Consider the following 16,896-nt stretch of genomic DNA (forward strand, 5'->3'; position numbering starts at 1 on the left):
AGATATGCACAAAGATACAGCATGCGAGGATAATGATGCCAATGTTGCTGATAGAGGTAAAACATTGCAAGTCCTTGTTGCCCACACCATTCAGGCAGGTGAGACTATCCTATGGAAATAGGGGGCTAAATGTCAGTAAATTTAATCTAGGAGGCTTTGGACCCAGGGATGTCAAACCCAGCCAAGGGCCAGCATAGAGTATAGGATGAACACAGAAGGCTGAGTAAAAGGCTGCTCCAGGCCCTTCACTGGGTTGATTTCTCTGCTCTTTGCCACTCCCCTATCCTCCCAGCAAGGGCAGGAGACAGGAGGAGCCCTTCTGGAGAGAGTAAACGACCTGGACCAAAGGGCTCTACAGACTTACTCATCCTAGAGCAGTGGTTCTCACCTTGGGGGCTTGGGGAACGATTGCCCTTAGGTGACATTTGGAGACATACTTGCTCATGGTGACTAAAGAGAGGTGAGCAGTGCTACTAGCCTGTGGCAGGCAGAGGCCAGGGAGATCACTAAACATCCTACAAGGCATGCAACAGCCCCTCAACAAGCCTTCTAACCCCAAACACCCATAGGCCGCTGCTAAGGAGCCTTGTCTGAGAGTAAGCCCAGAGGTAACACCCCTTCCCTGACCCCGTCACTCACACAGATTTTCAACCAGCTCTTCCGGACTTCATCCTTAGATACAAATGGCTGGCCTTTCACCACTCATTGGAAAAAAGCCCCACAATGAAAATCAGAGATGAAAATAAACATCAACCTAATAAGATAAAAGGACCGGAGGAAACAGAGACCATGCAAAAACTAAAAAAGAAAAACTGTAATTGGTACAAGCAACCCTGAAGTGCAGTTTGGCAACATCCAGCAAACTTAAAGCCAAACAAATTGTGATCCAGCATTTCCAAGTGTCAGGATTTAGCGCAGAGAAACTCTAGCACATGTCACTAGGAAAGATGCATGGATTATTCATAGTGGCATTGCTGATTAGTAGCACAAAACCTAGAAACAATCTAACTGTTCACCGAAAAGAGAATGGATAGGTTAATTGCAGTCTATTTACATACTGAATGCATAAATCACTTAAAATGAATGATAGTTATATAATTTAATGTAGATAAATTTCACAAATATAATGGGACTAAAAAAAAGCAAATTGCAGAAGACCACACTCATTAAGATACTATTGATAGAAACTTAGAAATAAGTAAACCTTTAATATATATCCTTTAAGGATTCAGACTGTCTGCTAAATCTGTAAAGCAGTATATTTTAGCTATCAGTCAGATTCAAGATGGAGGTTACCTCTAGAAGGTGGGTGGGAAAGAGATGTAACTGGGAGGGGCACAGAGAAAATTTCAACTTAGTAAGTTGAAATTCGTAAGCTACATTTTGGACTTACAGTTGCTTGTTATATTGTTTTTTTATATCTTTGCTATGTTTTAAATTATATTACATAAAAGCTTTTTTAAATATCTTCAGAAAGATACAAATATTGCAGCCAATAAAAGTAATGAGTCTCATTCATGAAGCACAAATTAAATTCTAAAAATGCAGTTGTTCTAAGAAAACTCAATGTGTAGTCAAATTATTACACGCCATAAAATGTAAAATTAAAATGTAGAGGCTTTCTTTTAAACTATCTGTAATTTAATTTCAAATACATAACTTAAATTTAAGATTAATGGCATCATTTAAAAGAAATTGAGTTTTCCTTCTCTAATAACAAGAGTATACAAAAAATAATTGAGTCTTGAACCCATTCGGGAAGTTGGGAAGGATAGGGCCCAGTAGGTCATATGCTGTGTCCAGCTATTTTTGTCTAAATGCTCTATATGTTAAGTATTAGGGAAAATTTTAGTTGCTAAAGAAGAGAAACTGATTATATATTATATATATATATATATATAATATATAATATGTATATATTATATATTAAGCATTTAGCAGTTATAGTCCACAATAGAAACTCTTTAAGAAATTAAAAACCAACATATTTGTCAGTGTTTTAAGATCTTATCTTGAATTAAGTCTCTCAGCTAAGTGGTTGCATCAAAGGCTTTTAAAGTTATAATAATAACTTCTGTAATTATATAACAAATGTCTTTTTCTTTGGCACTAATTTGTTCTAACTAGAGAAATCATCTGGGAATTGAGAAAAGCATGAAAAGTCTGTCATTTTTAATTGCATAAATAAATGATACAAGAAAAGTTGTGAGTGGATAATTTTAATTTCCTTATATTGGCTTAGCTAAAATTACCATTTTAATTGTCATTTTAGAAATATTCCATATTTTGAAATATTGTATACCAAGTAATGAAACATTTATAAATACCCATAGTTAGCCAGTTAAAATAAACATGCTTCATTATGTAGGAAAAAAAGATCTTCAAAGAAGACACAATTTATGTTTTCCAGTTTTCATTGGCTTCATAAGTACTCACTTAAATTAGCTTTGGAAATTGAAAAAAAAACAACAACAAAAACCTGGCACTTTTTGGATATTATAATGAAGTTCATTTGAGAAAAATATTTGTAATCTAATTATTTCTTCATACCTAATATGTTTCCTCTAAAAGTGAAATACTTCTTGATTAGTGAATGTATATTAAGACCCTTGCCACTAACAAAGCAAAATGCAAAAGAACAAAACTGTTTTAATCTGGAAAATTTCTATCACATTTAATTTCCCCAGTTAGTTATTTAAGTTTATTCTGGCAAGTGCCTATAAGGTGAGGATGTTAACATAGTTGTGTTTACAAAAATAAAAAGTAACCGAGAAGATGCCCTCTAAAATGAGATCTGTAAGATCTCCAGCTCAGTATTTCTTTCACTCATCTTTTCAGCATTATTGATCTGCTTCCTTCCCTCCGTCAGTTCTCCCTTCCTTCTGTCCTCCCTCCCTCCCTCCCTTTCTTCCTTCCTTCTTTCTAGATACTTGCTGTTATGTGCTGGGCACTGGGCTAGGCTCTGAGGATAGAAGGAGAAACAAAATGAAATGGGCTCCAGCCATACTCATCTGCATGAGAAGTGGAAGGAACTATAAGCCCTCATCTGTAATATACATGGAATATACATGGAATTCTCCACACACTGTGGGAGAAGGAAAGGGATCCTGCCTAGGTGACAGGCATACACAGACTTCTATATAGCAAGTTACAGCCTTCTCCAGTACCTAGGTCACACAGCATGTCACATCCTGTTCCCATTCATTTATAGGTGGAGACGTGCAGGCACAGAGAGGTACCTAACTTGCCAAAAGTCACAGAGCAAGCCAGGCCAAAATTAGAACATATGTTCTATTGTGCAATGTTTTCAACAAATGTATGGAGAACCTAGCAGGTATCTAGCTTGGAGCCAGGAATTGGGGACAAGAAAGGTGTATAAGACCAAGCCCCTGTCCAGAGATACTTAAACTCTCATGCTGGCCCTGGCTTGACATGGGAGTTCTGGGAATTAGTGTGACATCTGATTGTCTTGGGGCCTACAGCTGGGTCTCTGAGGCTTGCAGGACAGCACAGGAACAAACCTGGTACTGTGTGTAGATCAGAACCCCTGAACAGAGGGAAGCAAGTTTAGTTTGGCTGTCATCTGTAAGATGCACATTAGAAGATTTTTTTTACCTATGGTTTTTATGTGACACTCAAGACAGAGAAATTGGCCTTCTCATACCCTGCCACTGGAAAGGTCAATTTCATGTTTAGATACCAAGGTTGCAGCGTCATGTGCAACAGTTTACAACCAGGAATGATTTCTGTGTTCAACAGGAAGTAAATGTTTAGATGAATTAAGGTTATGTTCATGCAATATTATGGCATATGAGGCAATTACTTAAGATTAGTTAATGACCAGGGGAAATACTCATCATCTAGTGTTAACAGAACTCCAGGATATTAAATTAGATACAGTGTGATCCTACTTCTCTAAAAATACTGTATGCATATCTATCTGCATTACATGTACTGGAAGGAAATGTATCATATAATATTTGTGGTTATTTCTGGGTGGTGATATTAGAAGTGATCTTTATTTTCTTCCTTTCTGAATTGTCCAAATTTTCTATAAGCAGACTCCATTAATTTATTAAGAGAAAAAAATATAAATCTCAGTTAATTTTTTTCTGGCTGGATTGATTCTCTGAAATAAACTGCTTGCTACTGATTTCAGGCCACGTGACTCAGCCCCTTCTGGGCTGGACATGACCATGGAGTAGGAAGGCCATCAGACCTGAGCCCCACAACCCAGACTGTTTCACTGCTTACTGGCTGGATCTCTTTGGGGAAAACAGTTCTGAACCTCTGTAATTTTATCTGTAAATACTGGCAAACAATGTTATCTGTTTGCCCCCACAGATGAAGTTTAATGAGAGCATAAGAAAAATGTTTTGAAAAGCAATAGATACATGCAAGTTATGTCTTACATGAGAAAGAGATAAGAACATAGATGCTAGAGTCAGCCTGAGGTTGACATTACAAATGACCAAATTCCTAGTTTTATGACATCAGTCAAATTACATACACTCTTTGAACTTTAGCCTTGTCATTTGTAAAGGAGCTATTAATGCCTTCTTCAGAGGGTCAGGGTGAACTAAATACCTTCTGTGATGCTCTGTGGAGGTTAGTTTTCTTCCTTTGTTAGGCTGTCTTTCACTACTCCACCCTTACACTGACTGAAACAAGGGCTTGAAAAAGAGAAACTCCAGCATCAGCACTTTCTGTTCTAAAGTTAAAGCGTATTTATTTTTGATAAGTTAAAAATGCATAGGCTCTCTTCTTTATTTCTCTCCCCTTTGATGGTTTGGACCAATAGCTAGCACAAAGTCAGCATGGCTTTGGAAACTCAATAGGAAGACTGTGGACACACTTTAAGGGAGCCATTGGAGCCCGAAGCCTGCTGTACAGAGGCTCCGAAACTTTAAGCACTTGCCATTAGGGCAGATGGAGGACGAAGGGTGAACGTCCCTGTTTCCTTGTGCTGCAGTTATTTCAGCATACTATGTCCCCTCAGATTCTGGGTTTGTCTAAATATAAGGGTGCCTTTCCACAAATGTGCAGAACTCAGAATTTCTTGGGCTTGGTTTCTCTAGTGTCAGTAGATAACCACACATCTTAAATGTTTCCTTTAAGTAACCTTCTCCACTTTCAAATCAATTTTCTCACTTCCTCATGGTGTTACTGCTATTCTAAGGAATGCAGACCTAAGGGATCCACATTTCAAAGCTCCAAAAGTTCATATGCCAGGCTTGGAACTCTGTACACAAATAGATATCTGAGCACATCTGCTGTCTCTTCTGCACACCCAATTTAAAAGTTCAAGAGCTGAGATTAAAGAACCAGGAGATCCAGCCCTAAGTTTTACTTTTTGACCTCTGGCTTTCCTTTTGTAAGGGTCTCTCTTTATGGAAACACTGAAGAGTTCTGAGAAAGCAAGCAACCCATTTAAGGGCCTCCCTGTTCTAGGAAGATTCTTCTGTAAGGTGCTAGGAGATTGACTGGAAGGGCTGATCCACAGGCATGATGGTTATGGAGGCAGACAGAAAGGAAGAGCAGATGAAGGGCACACTGTGGCAGACTCTGTTGGCGCCCTGCCCGTTTCCCTGGAGCCATAGCACCTCCGTGTGCTCTGGCTGACTTTGGACTACCTCCCTGACAGTGTCCACCTCTCTTTACCCGAGAGCTGAGGAATTAACACCTCCATGCCCAGCAACCTTCAGTCAGTGACTGATAAGAGTCCATACATAAACACGCCAGCTTCCTTGCCCTTTAGGGGGAAGAACTCCAAGGTGCATTATGTTCATTTCCTGTTGGTGCTATAAAAATATTACCAAAACTTAGAGGCTTCAAGCAACACACATTTATTTTCTAATAGTTCTGGACGTCAGAACTCCAAAATGGGTCTTAGTCCAAAATGGGCTCAAACCAAGGTTTCAGTAGAGCCGGTTACTCCTGAAGACTATAGGAGAGAATCTATTTCCTTGCTTTTCAGCTTCTAGATGCTGCCTACGTTCCTTGGCTCTTTGCCCCTTATCTAAATATAAGGTTCAAAGCCAGCAGTTCAGGACCTTCAAATTCTTTCTGACTCCGACCCTGTGCCTCCTTCTTATAAGGGCCCTGAAGATTACCTTGGGCCCATGTGGATGATCCAGGATACCTTTTGCATCTCAAGATCTTTAATTTAGTCATATATGCAAAGTCTCTTTTACAATGTAACATATTCACAGGATCTGGGGATTAGGACATGGACATCTTTCTGGGGGGGCCACATGTGTGTTTTACACCATCTCCCAGATTTTCCCCCCAAGGAATAAGCTCTAATCACCCCCCATGGTGGCAGCTCTATAACTCCTCCTTTTTTCCTTGCTTTCCTTTCCATGCTCACTTCCTTGCTTTCCCATCACTCTCCCTGCTCTTGTTGTTTCCTGGACCTCCCCCAACATAATTGTACTCAAAGCCTTGCCTAGGGGTCTGCTTCTAGAAGAATGCAAACTTACACAGCAAATTATTATAAGGGGAGAAGACTGGGTCATTATGGGAGGAAGATGACAATGGGGACTGAGAAAGGGATCTGAGTTTAAGGAGGAGAAACTGTGTTCTATTTTGGCTGAGCTGACATTAGGACAACAAAGCAGAAATATTAGTTAAGGGAATAAGTTGTTTCCTATTAAGCAAAGACTTCGAGACATGATGGAAAATGTGCTCAGGACTTTTTAAATAATAATTTGTTACAGAAACAAAGGATGCTGCCATTGTTTGAAGTAAGGAGAGTAACTTCCACTCCAGAGACAAGATTGTAAACCCTAGATGGGCCTGAAAAGTCTAAAACATTAGTTCACACTTTCCCTTTCAGAAATATTTTTCATCATCCTAGTACTTTCTATACAGCAGGCACTGTTCTAAACATTAAAAAAAAATTTTTTTTTACCATATTAAATCCTTGTTATAAACATATAACATACTATCATTCTTCCCATCTTATACTTGGACTAAAGATCAGAGACATTAAGTGATTCACCTAAGATCTTGTGGATAATGGTAGAAGCAGGACTGGGAACTCACAGGTTCAACTCCGGAGCCCGAAGCTTTGGTCACTGCATTCTCCTGCACTGGGTCTGGTTGTAAAGGGAAGAGGAATTCGAGAAGGCTCCTCAGGTCCATGAGAATCAGCTGGCCACAGCTTGGTCCACCTTCCTCAGGAGCTTGGTCAGCATCCTTCAAATTGAAGGCTTCTTCCTCTCTGCTCTTTTCACATCAATCACTTCAGGCTTCATCTTAACCCAACTTAGCTTTATTTAAAGCACTATTGCACAATCTAAGTCTAGAACTATGATCTAGAAAAACCATCTAAAGAAATTATGATCTAGAAAATCACCCCACCCCCAGACCAATAGGAAGCTGTGGCTCCCAGAAACCTGCCCTGGAAAGGAATCACTGACAACTTCACAAGGCTCACAGAATCAGAATCTCTTGTTTCTTAGTGTAGCTATAAATAACTATGTAGTCTTAGTCTAATTAATAAAAACTAATGATTAATCAATTAGAAAATTAATTATAAAATAAATTATATTAATAATGTAATTAAAGAGAAATGTTGCCAAGTAACATACTCTCCAGTTTCTCCCAATTATAACTGATGTGTGCTGAGCCTTCCAGTTACTTTTGTCATCCCATTACTACATTTATATCTGATTTCTTTATCCGAAACAAACTGTATCTTCTATGCTCTGGATAGAAGCATATTTTTTCTGCAAGTTGAAACAATGACTAGTAATTCATTAAAGAGAACTCTTGATTTTTTGGTCTATATTTAATCACACTTTTGTAAATTTTTATTGAAAATCTTTTATGTCCAGAGCTCTGCTAAAGAACAGCCACAGAACTGGATCTTCCAGTAGTTTACATAATATTAGCGAAAATAACAACTGACCTCCATATATTGCTTTACAGTTGGAAGGCAAATTCTATAGTTAGATGTTTCTCAAACTTCTGTCATTTTTATAACTTATCCTCTACTATTTATGGACCATTTTACTTTAAAGTGACTTGCTTTTTAAGAATTTAAATAATTTTCTTATTAATACTATAACTAAAAAACCATATTGCTTGCCACAAACAGAAAGTGAATAAATGAAGTGAAAACAGAGCAACACTGCCTAATTCCTGCTAGATACTCATCAGGTCAAGGTACCTGAGCCAGAGAAATGCTCTTTTCCATGAGGGGAGTGAAAGTGAGGTGCATATACGAGATAAAGTTTAGTGACAAGCTCCGATTTGAAACTTTTTAGTGAATTATTTAGATTTTGGAAATGATATGATGGATTAGAATCTTAATTTACAAAACCACCTTGTTTTTTGTTAAGTAAGCAGTACAGATATTATTATTCCTATTATACAGATGAGAAAAGTAGGGCTCAGAGAGGTTATATGACTTGCTTCTTGATTACAGAGATGGTAAATGACAAAGCTGGGCCTCAAACACAGGCCTTTTCATTCCAAATTGTGGGCTCTGTCCCCATCCTCAAACCCTTCCTAGAGTAAATCCCTGAGAGGTGCTGCTGAAGACTTGTCTGAAGCACTCTAATGATCCATTCCTGCCAGCATTTCTTAATCTCTCATGGAGGTAAGAGATGCCAAGTGTCATATTTAAATGGCATCAAGAGAAAGTAACTTTGAGATAATGGCTCAGAGAATAATGGTTAAGTATTTAGCAAGTGAGCTTGCTGTAAACTGGACTGATAGGGATGACTCTGTAGAGGAAGTGGGATTAAAAATATGTGTTACAATGAGATATCACCTCACACCAGTTAGGATGGCCAACATTGAAAAGACAAGGAACAACAAATGCTGGCGAGGATGTGGAGAAAGGGGAACCCTTCTACACTTTGGTGGGAATGTAAATTAGTTCAGCCATTGTGGAAAGCAGTATGGAGGTTTCTCAAAAAACTAAAAATACAAATACCATTTGACCCAGGAATTCTACTCCTAGGAATTTACTCAAAGAAAACAAGATACCAGATTCAAAAAGATATATGCACCCCTATGTTTATCGCAGCACTATTTACAATAGCCAAGATTTGGAAGCAACCAAAGTGTTCATCAGTAGATGAATGGATAAAGAAGAGGTGGTATATGTACACAATGGAATATTATTCAGCCATAAGAAGAAAACAAATCCTACCATTTGCAACAACATGGATGGAGCTAGAGGGTATTATGCTCAGTGAAATAAGCCAGGTGGAGAAAGACAAGAACCAAATGATTTCCCTCATTTATGGAGTATAACAATGAAGCAAAACTGAAGGAACAAAACAACAGCAGATAGCACTTGTGTGTGTTTTTGTTTATTTGTGGACAAAGACTTACAGACAAGTGCAGAAAAAAAATCCTCTTTTGCAACCCAAAACTCATTTTTCAGTGTGAGTTTTGATACAGATAAGAAGGAACACGATACCTAATGAGGACTAAAGCAGTGATGGGGGGGGCTGCTATTGATAATTGAAAAGCATAAGATGTAAGGTAAATCTCAGCTATAACAGTTTAGTGTTCTAATGTTGACATGAAACAAAACTGGCTTCTCTTTTAGGCTCATACCTTGAGAGTACAGTGTCTGGACTTAAAGGTATTTCCATATCCCAATGATCTATACTGTTCTTAGGGTATGACAACTTAGGAATGAATATGATTTGAACTTAACTAAGGGTTAGAGGGTATCTGAAATTGAGAACCAGGCAGATCCATCTCCTCTGACCCTATTTGTGACTGAATAATATAACTGGATTGAACAAAAGTTGATTTTAAAAGGACAATTTTTATTGAAGATCATGCCTCACTTTGGAGAAGCAAAGGCAATTGGCAGTGGAAGGGACCACACCATATTAAGTTCTTAAAAAATTTATTGACTTATGTGGCCTATGTTACATAATAAAAACAACCCTTTACAGTTTTAAAAAACAAAACAAACAAACAAAAAACAACAGCAGACTCACAGACTCCAAGAAGGGACTAGCAGTTACTAAAGGGGAGGTGGTGGGGAGGGGGTGTGGGGAGGAAAGGAGAAGGGGACTAAGGGGTATTATGATTAGCATACATAATGTAGGGGGGTCAGTATAGCACAGAGAAGACGAGTAGTGACTCTATATCATCTTACTACGCAATGGGGTGTGTGTGGTGGGGACTTGATAATATGGGTGAATGTAAGAACCACATTGTTACCCATGTGAAACCTTTATAAGATTGTATATCAATGATATATTAATACAAATGAATAAATAAATAAAAAGAAAAAATAAAAATGTGTGCTAAAGGGTGGATAAAATTAAATGAACTGAAGAAAAGACACAGGGAAGGCATTTTGTTTAATAACAGCACTGTGATCACAATTACCAAAAATATCAAAGAAAGCTCTGTCTTGGTTCAGTGTAAACAGGGGAAAGTGCAGACATGACAGGAAGGGCTATGGTGACATCTTAATCTTATGTGCTATGAGGTGGAATTAATTACTGTTTTGGACTCTTTAAAAATAAATTATTTTCCTTAAAAATGTGTATGATCCAGCAAACTACTTACAGGGCTTTTTTTCCCTGAGGATGGGTATGTGCTAATGTTTATAAGGATCTGCCTCATCCTTAGAGGTAAATTGGAAATAACTGTGATGTTTGACAACATGGGGCTTAGTTATATAAAGTTTGGCACGTTGACCCTGGGGACACTGCTGTCTTCAGAAGGGATGTCAACCTTTGCTACTGAAATACGGTCCTTGGACCAACACCATCACCTTCACCTGAAACTTGTTAAAATGCAGTTTCTGAGTCAGTAGGTCTGAAGCCAGGTCTGAGTTTCTGCATGTCTAACGAGCTCCCCAGGGATTCACACATGCATTAAAATCTGAGAAGCGCTGGGGTAGATGATTAATGGCATGGAAAGGTAGTTGCAATCAAATGGCAATTAAAAAGGCTGATTTCTCAAGAAATACTACATTGGTAAATTTTTAAAAATATGTATAAATTAATACATATGAGAGAGTGAGAGACACAGACATACAGAGAAAGAGACAGAGACAGAAAGAGGAGACAGACAGATAGGTAAGAGTATACACCAAAATCCCAACAGGGGTGGAAGTCTCAAAAAAAAGTTCGATATTTTTTCTGTGTTTGCTTCTCTCTATTATCTAATATGAACATGCTTCTTTTAAAAATAAAAGCAATAAAACTATATTTTTAATTCCTTTCCTGTTTTCAGAATTTCACTGAGTTCTTCTGGAAAAATAAGCATGAACCAACAGGCTGAACTGGAAGAAAACAACTGAAAGGGATTTAATCAGTGTAACAAATAAGCTGCTGTCAGTAGACAGACTTATAAGAAGAATTTTCCACTAGGTGTGAAATAAGTCTGTGTAACCTTCATGTTGTAGTCTTGGGAGGTCTTGGGATAAATAAAAACAAGTAAACACCCCTACCTCACCCCCTTTTAAAATTAGGCTATGAAGCTGAGGAACATATAGACATTTTCAAGACTGCCAACTGGGAAAGTACTTTTATGATGAAACAGGTCAATTTCCTTTAAGAAGTATTTTTGGTGGCTTTTTTCTGAGTTCCGGTTGGGTAGATTCCAGCAATGTTGTTTGAAAGTGGAAAGAGGCCCCAGATGCTTTGTCAGAATGATTCCCTGCCTGCATTCCCCCTTGGATTTTACCTGAAACTTTATTACTTTCTGTCAGTTGTTTACCATTTTGGTGATCCCTTTATTTCAGCATATTGTGGTAGGAAAAAGATTCAAATCCCAGCTACACTATTTCCTAGCTGCTGGGACCTTTAGGCAGCAGCAGGACAGGACCCACCTTCCTTTAACACAAAATTGGAGGAAATGGTATCTATTTTATTTAGGAGAATTAAATGAAATAATGTACATAAAAAATTTATTATGGAACATTAGGAAGTACTTAAAAAGTTGGCTGATTGACACATTCATTTGTCATTCAACAACTGTGCACTGTGCTTCCACCATGTGCCAGAAATTGCTTTCAGGGCCAAGGCTCTAAGAATCCCAGGCATGTTCCCTTACCTCAGGATGCTTTCAAGCTCAAGGGATGTAACCAGGGAAACACAATTCCTCTAGGGTAACAAGTGCTACAACAGGGAGAGGACCAGCTTTCATGGGAAGAAATGAGGTGGTGGTGATGTAGAAGCCTCCCGGAGGAAGTGATGCGTAGCTGAGAGCTGAGGGACTAGCAGGTTTTGTTGTTTCCAGCCTAGAAAAGCTGGGAGGTTTCAGACAATAGGACTACCACATTTAAAGGCTCACATGTGAGAAAGAGCTCGCATGTTCCAGTGCTCAACAAACTCAAATTGTCAGGATATGAATTTGGGGTGGAGGGTGGGAGCTGTAGGACAAAGGGAAGTGACACTGGAGGGGTCAGCAGAGCCCAGGCATCAAGGGGCCTTGTAAGCCATGCGGAGGAAGTTTAACTTCACCCAGAGGGCAGGAAACATGGTTGGGGCCAGACACTGGCTGTCTGGGGTTTTAGGAAGAACTCTCAGGCCACAGTGTGGAGTAAGGGCTAGAGACCAGATGGGAGGATTGGAATCAGCTAGGAGGCTGCTGCACTGATGTAGCAAAGAGGTGAACCTAGTCTGAACTAGGCCAATGTCAGTGGAAATGCATGATTGTAAATGAGTGAGACTGGTGAGTAACTGGAAGTGGGGGATGATGGAAGAGGCAGTGAGAATGTACTTAATAAATGTTCCTTTTCTTCCTGTCCTCTCCATGGAGATCTAATAGCTACTTCAGGCCAAGGGAAGATTAAATCAGCAGCAACAGAAAAAATATTTTCTGGACACAAAATACTCCTTAAAAAATAATTGTTTCAAATTTATATAACAGGCTAGCAGTCTCCAAGTGAGGTCTAGGGATCTTTGAAGGTCACTGTATTTCCATTTAGGGGGTCTGGGAGGTCAAAACTTTTTCATAATAATATTAAGACACTATTTGCCTTTTTTGCTCTCATTCTTCCAGAGCACACAGGCGTTTTTCAGAGGCTGAATGCTTTTAATGATGCAACTGTTCTCATGGCTCATGTTTTACAGGCTTACATTTTCTAAGGCTTTAAGTTTTTCTTGGTTTTAATTTTGACTATAGTAAATAAAGTAAAATATAACCCACATTAACTAAAGCTGTTGGGGTTCTCAATTTTTAAGAGTGTAAGGGCACAAAATTCGAAAGGCGTTGCCATAAACATTTATAAAACATTTTAAGTCATCTGCTACCAAGAGCTCAGCAAATTTATGAATGAGGGCAAATTCTCCTGGTGAAGAGACTAATTCTTAGGAGTCTGCTGTCCTTTCAAATCAGAGCTGTCTCCTGTACAATATAATGCTATAAGGATAATGCCTGGGATTTAAGGAGGGCATCTAACTAAAGAAATCACAGCACATAGCATACTGTGTACTAAATAGAAAGATGAAATCCATATCTGGATTCTGAAGATACTCTGTTCTTTAAACTTGTTTTTAAAGTTAGAAAACAGAGTCACTGAGTAATAAATACTCATAGCTCAGAACAAGATTTCTGGTGTGTGGGCAGAAAAGCAAAATAGAAGCTGCAGTGTGGGCAAGTGGAAAATAACGCAGCGAGGAGAAAAGATGCAAAGTAGACACAGAGAACCAGAAACTCCAAAGTCAAGTCTGCACCCTTGAAAAGACTTTAGGATCCCCTATGGACCATTCCTTTAAAAAGCTGAGGGACATGGGCTTGCTAATCAAGCACAAACCCGGCAGTCACCTACTCACCATCTGAAGAAGCCTGGAGGCAGCCAAGGAAGCTTTATTGTGCCCCTGAACAATACCCAGATATTTGTCCTTCAGAGAGGTCACTGAATGTCTCAGCATGAAGAGGTAGGGGAATGTCAGGATAAGAGCAACATTTGAAGTGGTCTAGGAGACTGAGGGCAGTTAAGACTTGAGACCAGGATTCCAAATGGCTGTTATGAAGAATGAGAGATCTGTAAGAATGAAATCATCTCCCAGATAAATAAAGTAGGCCAAAAAAACAAAACAAAAACAAAAAACCAAGGTGGAGATCATGGACTTATTTGTGAAAAAAAAGCAAACAGGGGTGAAAGTCTGTGTGTAAAAATGCTTTTGGTGGAAAAATACATTAGAAGTAACATTAACAGTGACCTCAAGGGAAGGGATGGGGGGCTTGGGATCACTATGCCACTTTTGTAATATGGATTTTTAAAAACCATGTAGAGTTTTTCAAGTAATAAAAAAGAAGTTGTTATGAAAATGAAAAATCTGAATATAAAAAATGGGATTCATTAGTGGGTACATCTAAGAAGACTAAGAAGTGTTCATGACTGAATGCATGAAACCCCAAAGTGGATGAAGATCTTTTAATCTTGGTTATAAACCTGAGGGCTGCCAGGAGTTTCTGAAAGAGGTTGGTCCAAGATTTCTTTGGCTTTAAAAAATATTAAATAGAACCTCATTTAGCAAATTAAACATCTTATCAATCTATCATTCTTAAGAGGTACTTCTGAAAGGATTTAGATACATTCATGAATTACTATGGATTTATTCTTCTTTTGGTCTTTTGTCTAAAAGCAATAGCATTTGAAACTAACCCTGCTCAGAAGTGAATGGTTTTCAAATGTTTTATATTACAGGAAGTAAAATTTAAAAACTTTTTTTTCCTGATTGTAAAAATAATTCATTGTAGAAAATAAAAGAAATATAAAAAGTTATTTACAAGTTGGAATAAAGCTATTGATATAGAGTTTATCATTTTATCCCACTTATTCTTATAGCCTAAGGATTTTGTTATTTAGTGAAAAAAAAGTATATAAAAAGTTATTTTTAATGATTAGCATGATTGATTTTCTAATTGCTTTATTGTTGCTCAGTTGAATTATTACAAATTTCTCACATTAATAACTATCACTGCAATTAACATTCATGGACATTCCCTGTTGACTATAATTCTGAGCATTTGTTTAGAAAAACTTGAAATGGAAATTCTGAGAAAATTGCGGCAACATTTTTAAGTCCCTTATGCATTTTCAATTAATGTTCAAATTTTCAAAGAAGAATTCTGAATATAATTTCTAAAGGGATTAATAACACAAGAAAGCACTGACTGTAGCCATGGTGAGACTGTTTGGCACCTGTGTTGTATACCTGGGATTGTTTTTTTCCACAATCTTCTCCCAGCCTGCACAGCAGCACTGACCCTAAGTTCTTTCTCTCACTCTGAGACTCCACTGTGCTCCAGCTTCGTAGCCTGATTTCCCTTTGTGTGTCTCCATTTCCAAAATTAGGCTTGTGCTGTAGATGATCATTTTCTTGTCTATCACCTGCCTCAAAGTTTTGAAATATCTTCTCAAAATTCTTCCTGTATATTTAATAAAATAAACTTTGTTTTTTAATTATTTGTTTAAAATTATCTGTCATCTTCCTGCATAGGGTAATATGGGAGAATAAGTTGAGTGCTAACTGAGTATACTATTTGCTAGAATCCAAGGCTCTTGTTTTTTTTTTTAAACTTTCTAAATGGCCAGGAAATAAAGACATAAGTTTTAATGGACCGAATTCAGAAGGTGTCTGAGAAAGTGGACAGGAAACACCCTGCGAGATTTAGAGTAACAACACTAAGCATATCAGACTTGGGTTTGAGTTCCAGTTTTCAACTTAATAGCTATAGGATGGTAGTAAATTTTAGAAACTGGTCACAATTCTTTACAGCTCCTCCCATTAACAGTCAATTCCTTTACCCTTTGAGTCTGGACTGGTATTATGATTTTCTTTGGCCAGTGTGATGAAGCAGAACTGATGCCGTGCTCAGACCAGGGCCGTGGCCCCTGTTCTTATGATCCCCGCTACCACCATCATGTGAACCAGCCCACGGTTGTCTGCTGGAGATGATAGGCATGCAGAGCAGATAATGAGGATCTTGGCTGAGGCTATCCTAGGCCAGCCACTCCCAGCTGACTCTGTAGTTACCCAGTGGTCACATGAGTGAACCCAGCCCAAACCAGAAAAAACTGCCATGCTAGGTCCAGCCCAGATTGCTGGCCCATAGAATTGTAAGCTAAATAAATGATTTCTGTTTTAAGCTGCTGTTTTGGGGTGGTTTTTTATGGGGCAAAAATTAAGTTATCTTGGGCATGTCAGTTAACCTTTCTTAGTTCAGGTTTCCTTATTTCTTACAAAAGGAATAACTGCTCAATTCAAAGGTTCCTTATATCATTAATATTTAATTATTTTAGAACAGCATTGCCCAGTAGAACAATGATGAAAATGCTCCATATCTGAGCTACCCAATGGGCAGCCATAGCTACATGTGGCTACTGAGTGCTTGTAATGGGGCTAGTATTTCTGAAGAACTGAATTTTTAACTTAATTTCATTTCTTTTCATTTAAATTTAAATAGCCACATGAGACTAGTAAATACCACATAGGAGAGGTCTGTACAAAAACTTATGTGAACCGATCTTCCTGATCTTTAGACAGCCCACTCTAAGATCACCTATTACTGGGGAAGATGCCTGGGGAGAACTCACTGTTGAGGTAAACAAATAGGTGAAACCCTTACTCCCACGGAAACCCAGAGTCAGCTTCCTAGGACATCTGCTGGCAAAGCTGGCTAATTCTCCCAGGAGAATTATGGAATAAATAGGAGCTTATAGAGAGCAAAGTAGGAACAGAGAACAGAGAAGCAGACGTCTGACTGTTACCCTATGTGACCTGGCGGGAGCTATCTTTCACATTCTTTTCCTGGTAAGTATCCATTGTCACTATGCTCCAGCCACAGAAGCCTACTGAGTCTTCCTTAGACATGCCCAGCAAGTTCCCATCTAGGGCCTATTATGTATTAGCCTGGAATGTTCTTTCTCTAGATGAAGGTTTCTTAACC

The 16,896-nt window shown here is 38.4% G+C and overlaps 1 protein-coding gene, 1 long non-coding RNA gene and 1 other non-coding gene across 5 annotated transcripts in view; 2 read left to right on the forward strand and 1 right to left on the reverse strand.

The window, feature by feature from the left end:
• The window catches only part of LOC130682996 (uncharacterized), a 206,230-nt gene that overhangs the window by 172,418 nt on the left and 16,916 nt on the right, over nt 1-16,896 (forward strand). The gene's annotated exons all lie outside the window — the stretch shown is intronic.
• Nucleotides 1-16,896, reverse strand: part of SLC24A2 (solute carrier family 24 member 2) — a 207,840-nt gene that overhangs the window by 134,428 nt on the left and 56,516 nt on the right. The window lies entirely within an intron of this gene.
• Nucleotides 9,309-9,435, forward strand: LOC118913953 (small nucleolar RNA SNORA40). Its single transcript, XR_005025426.2, has one exon. It is a non-coding gene; the product is annotated as a small nucleolar RNA SNORA40 (small nucleolar RNA).

Source organism: Manis pentadactyla, chromosome 3 (genome assembly GCF_030020395.1).
Source record: "Manis pentadactyla isolate mManPen7 chromosome 3, mManPen7.hap1, whole genome shotgun sequence".
NCBI classification, from domain to species: domain Eukaryota; kingdom Metazoa; phylum Chordata; class Mammalia; order Pholidota; family Manidae; genus Manis; species Manis pentadactyla.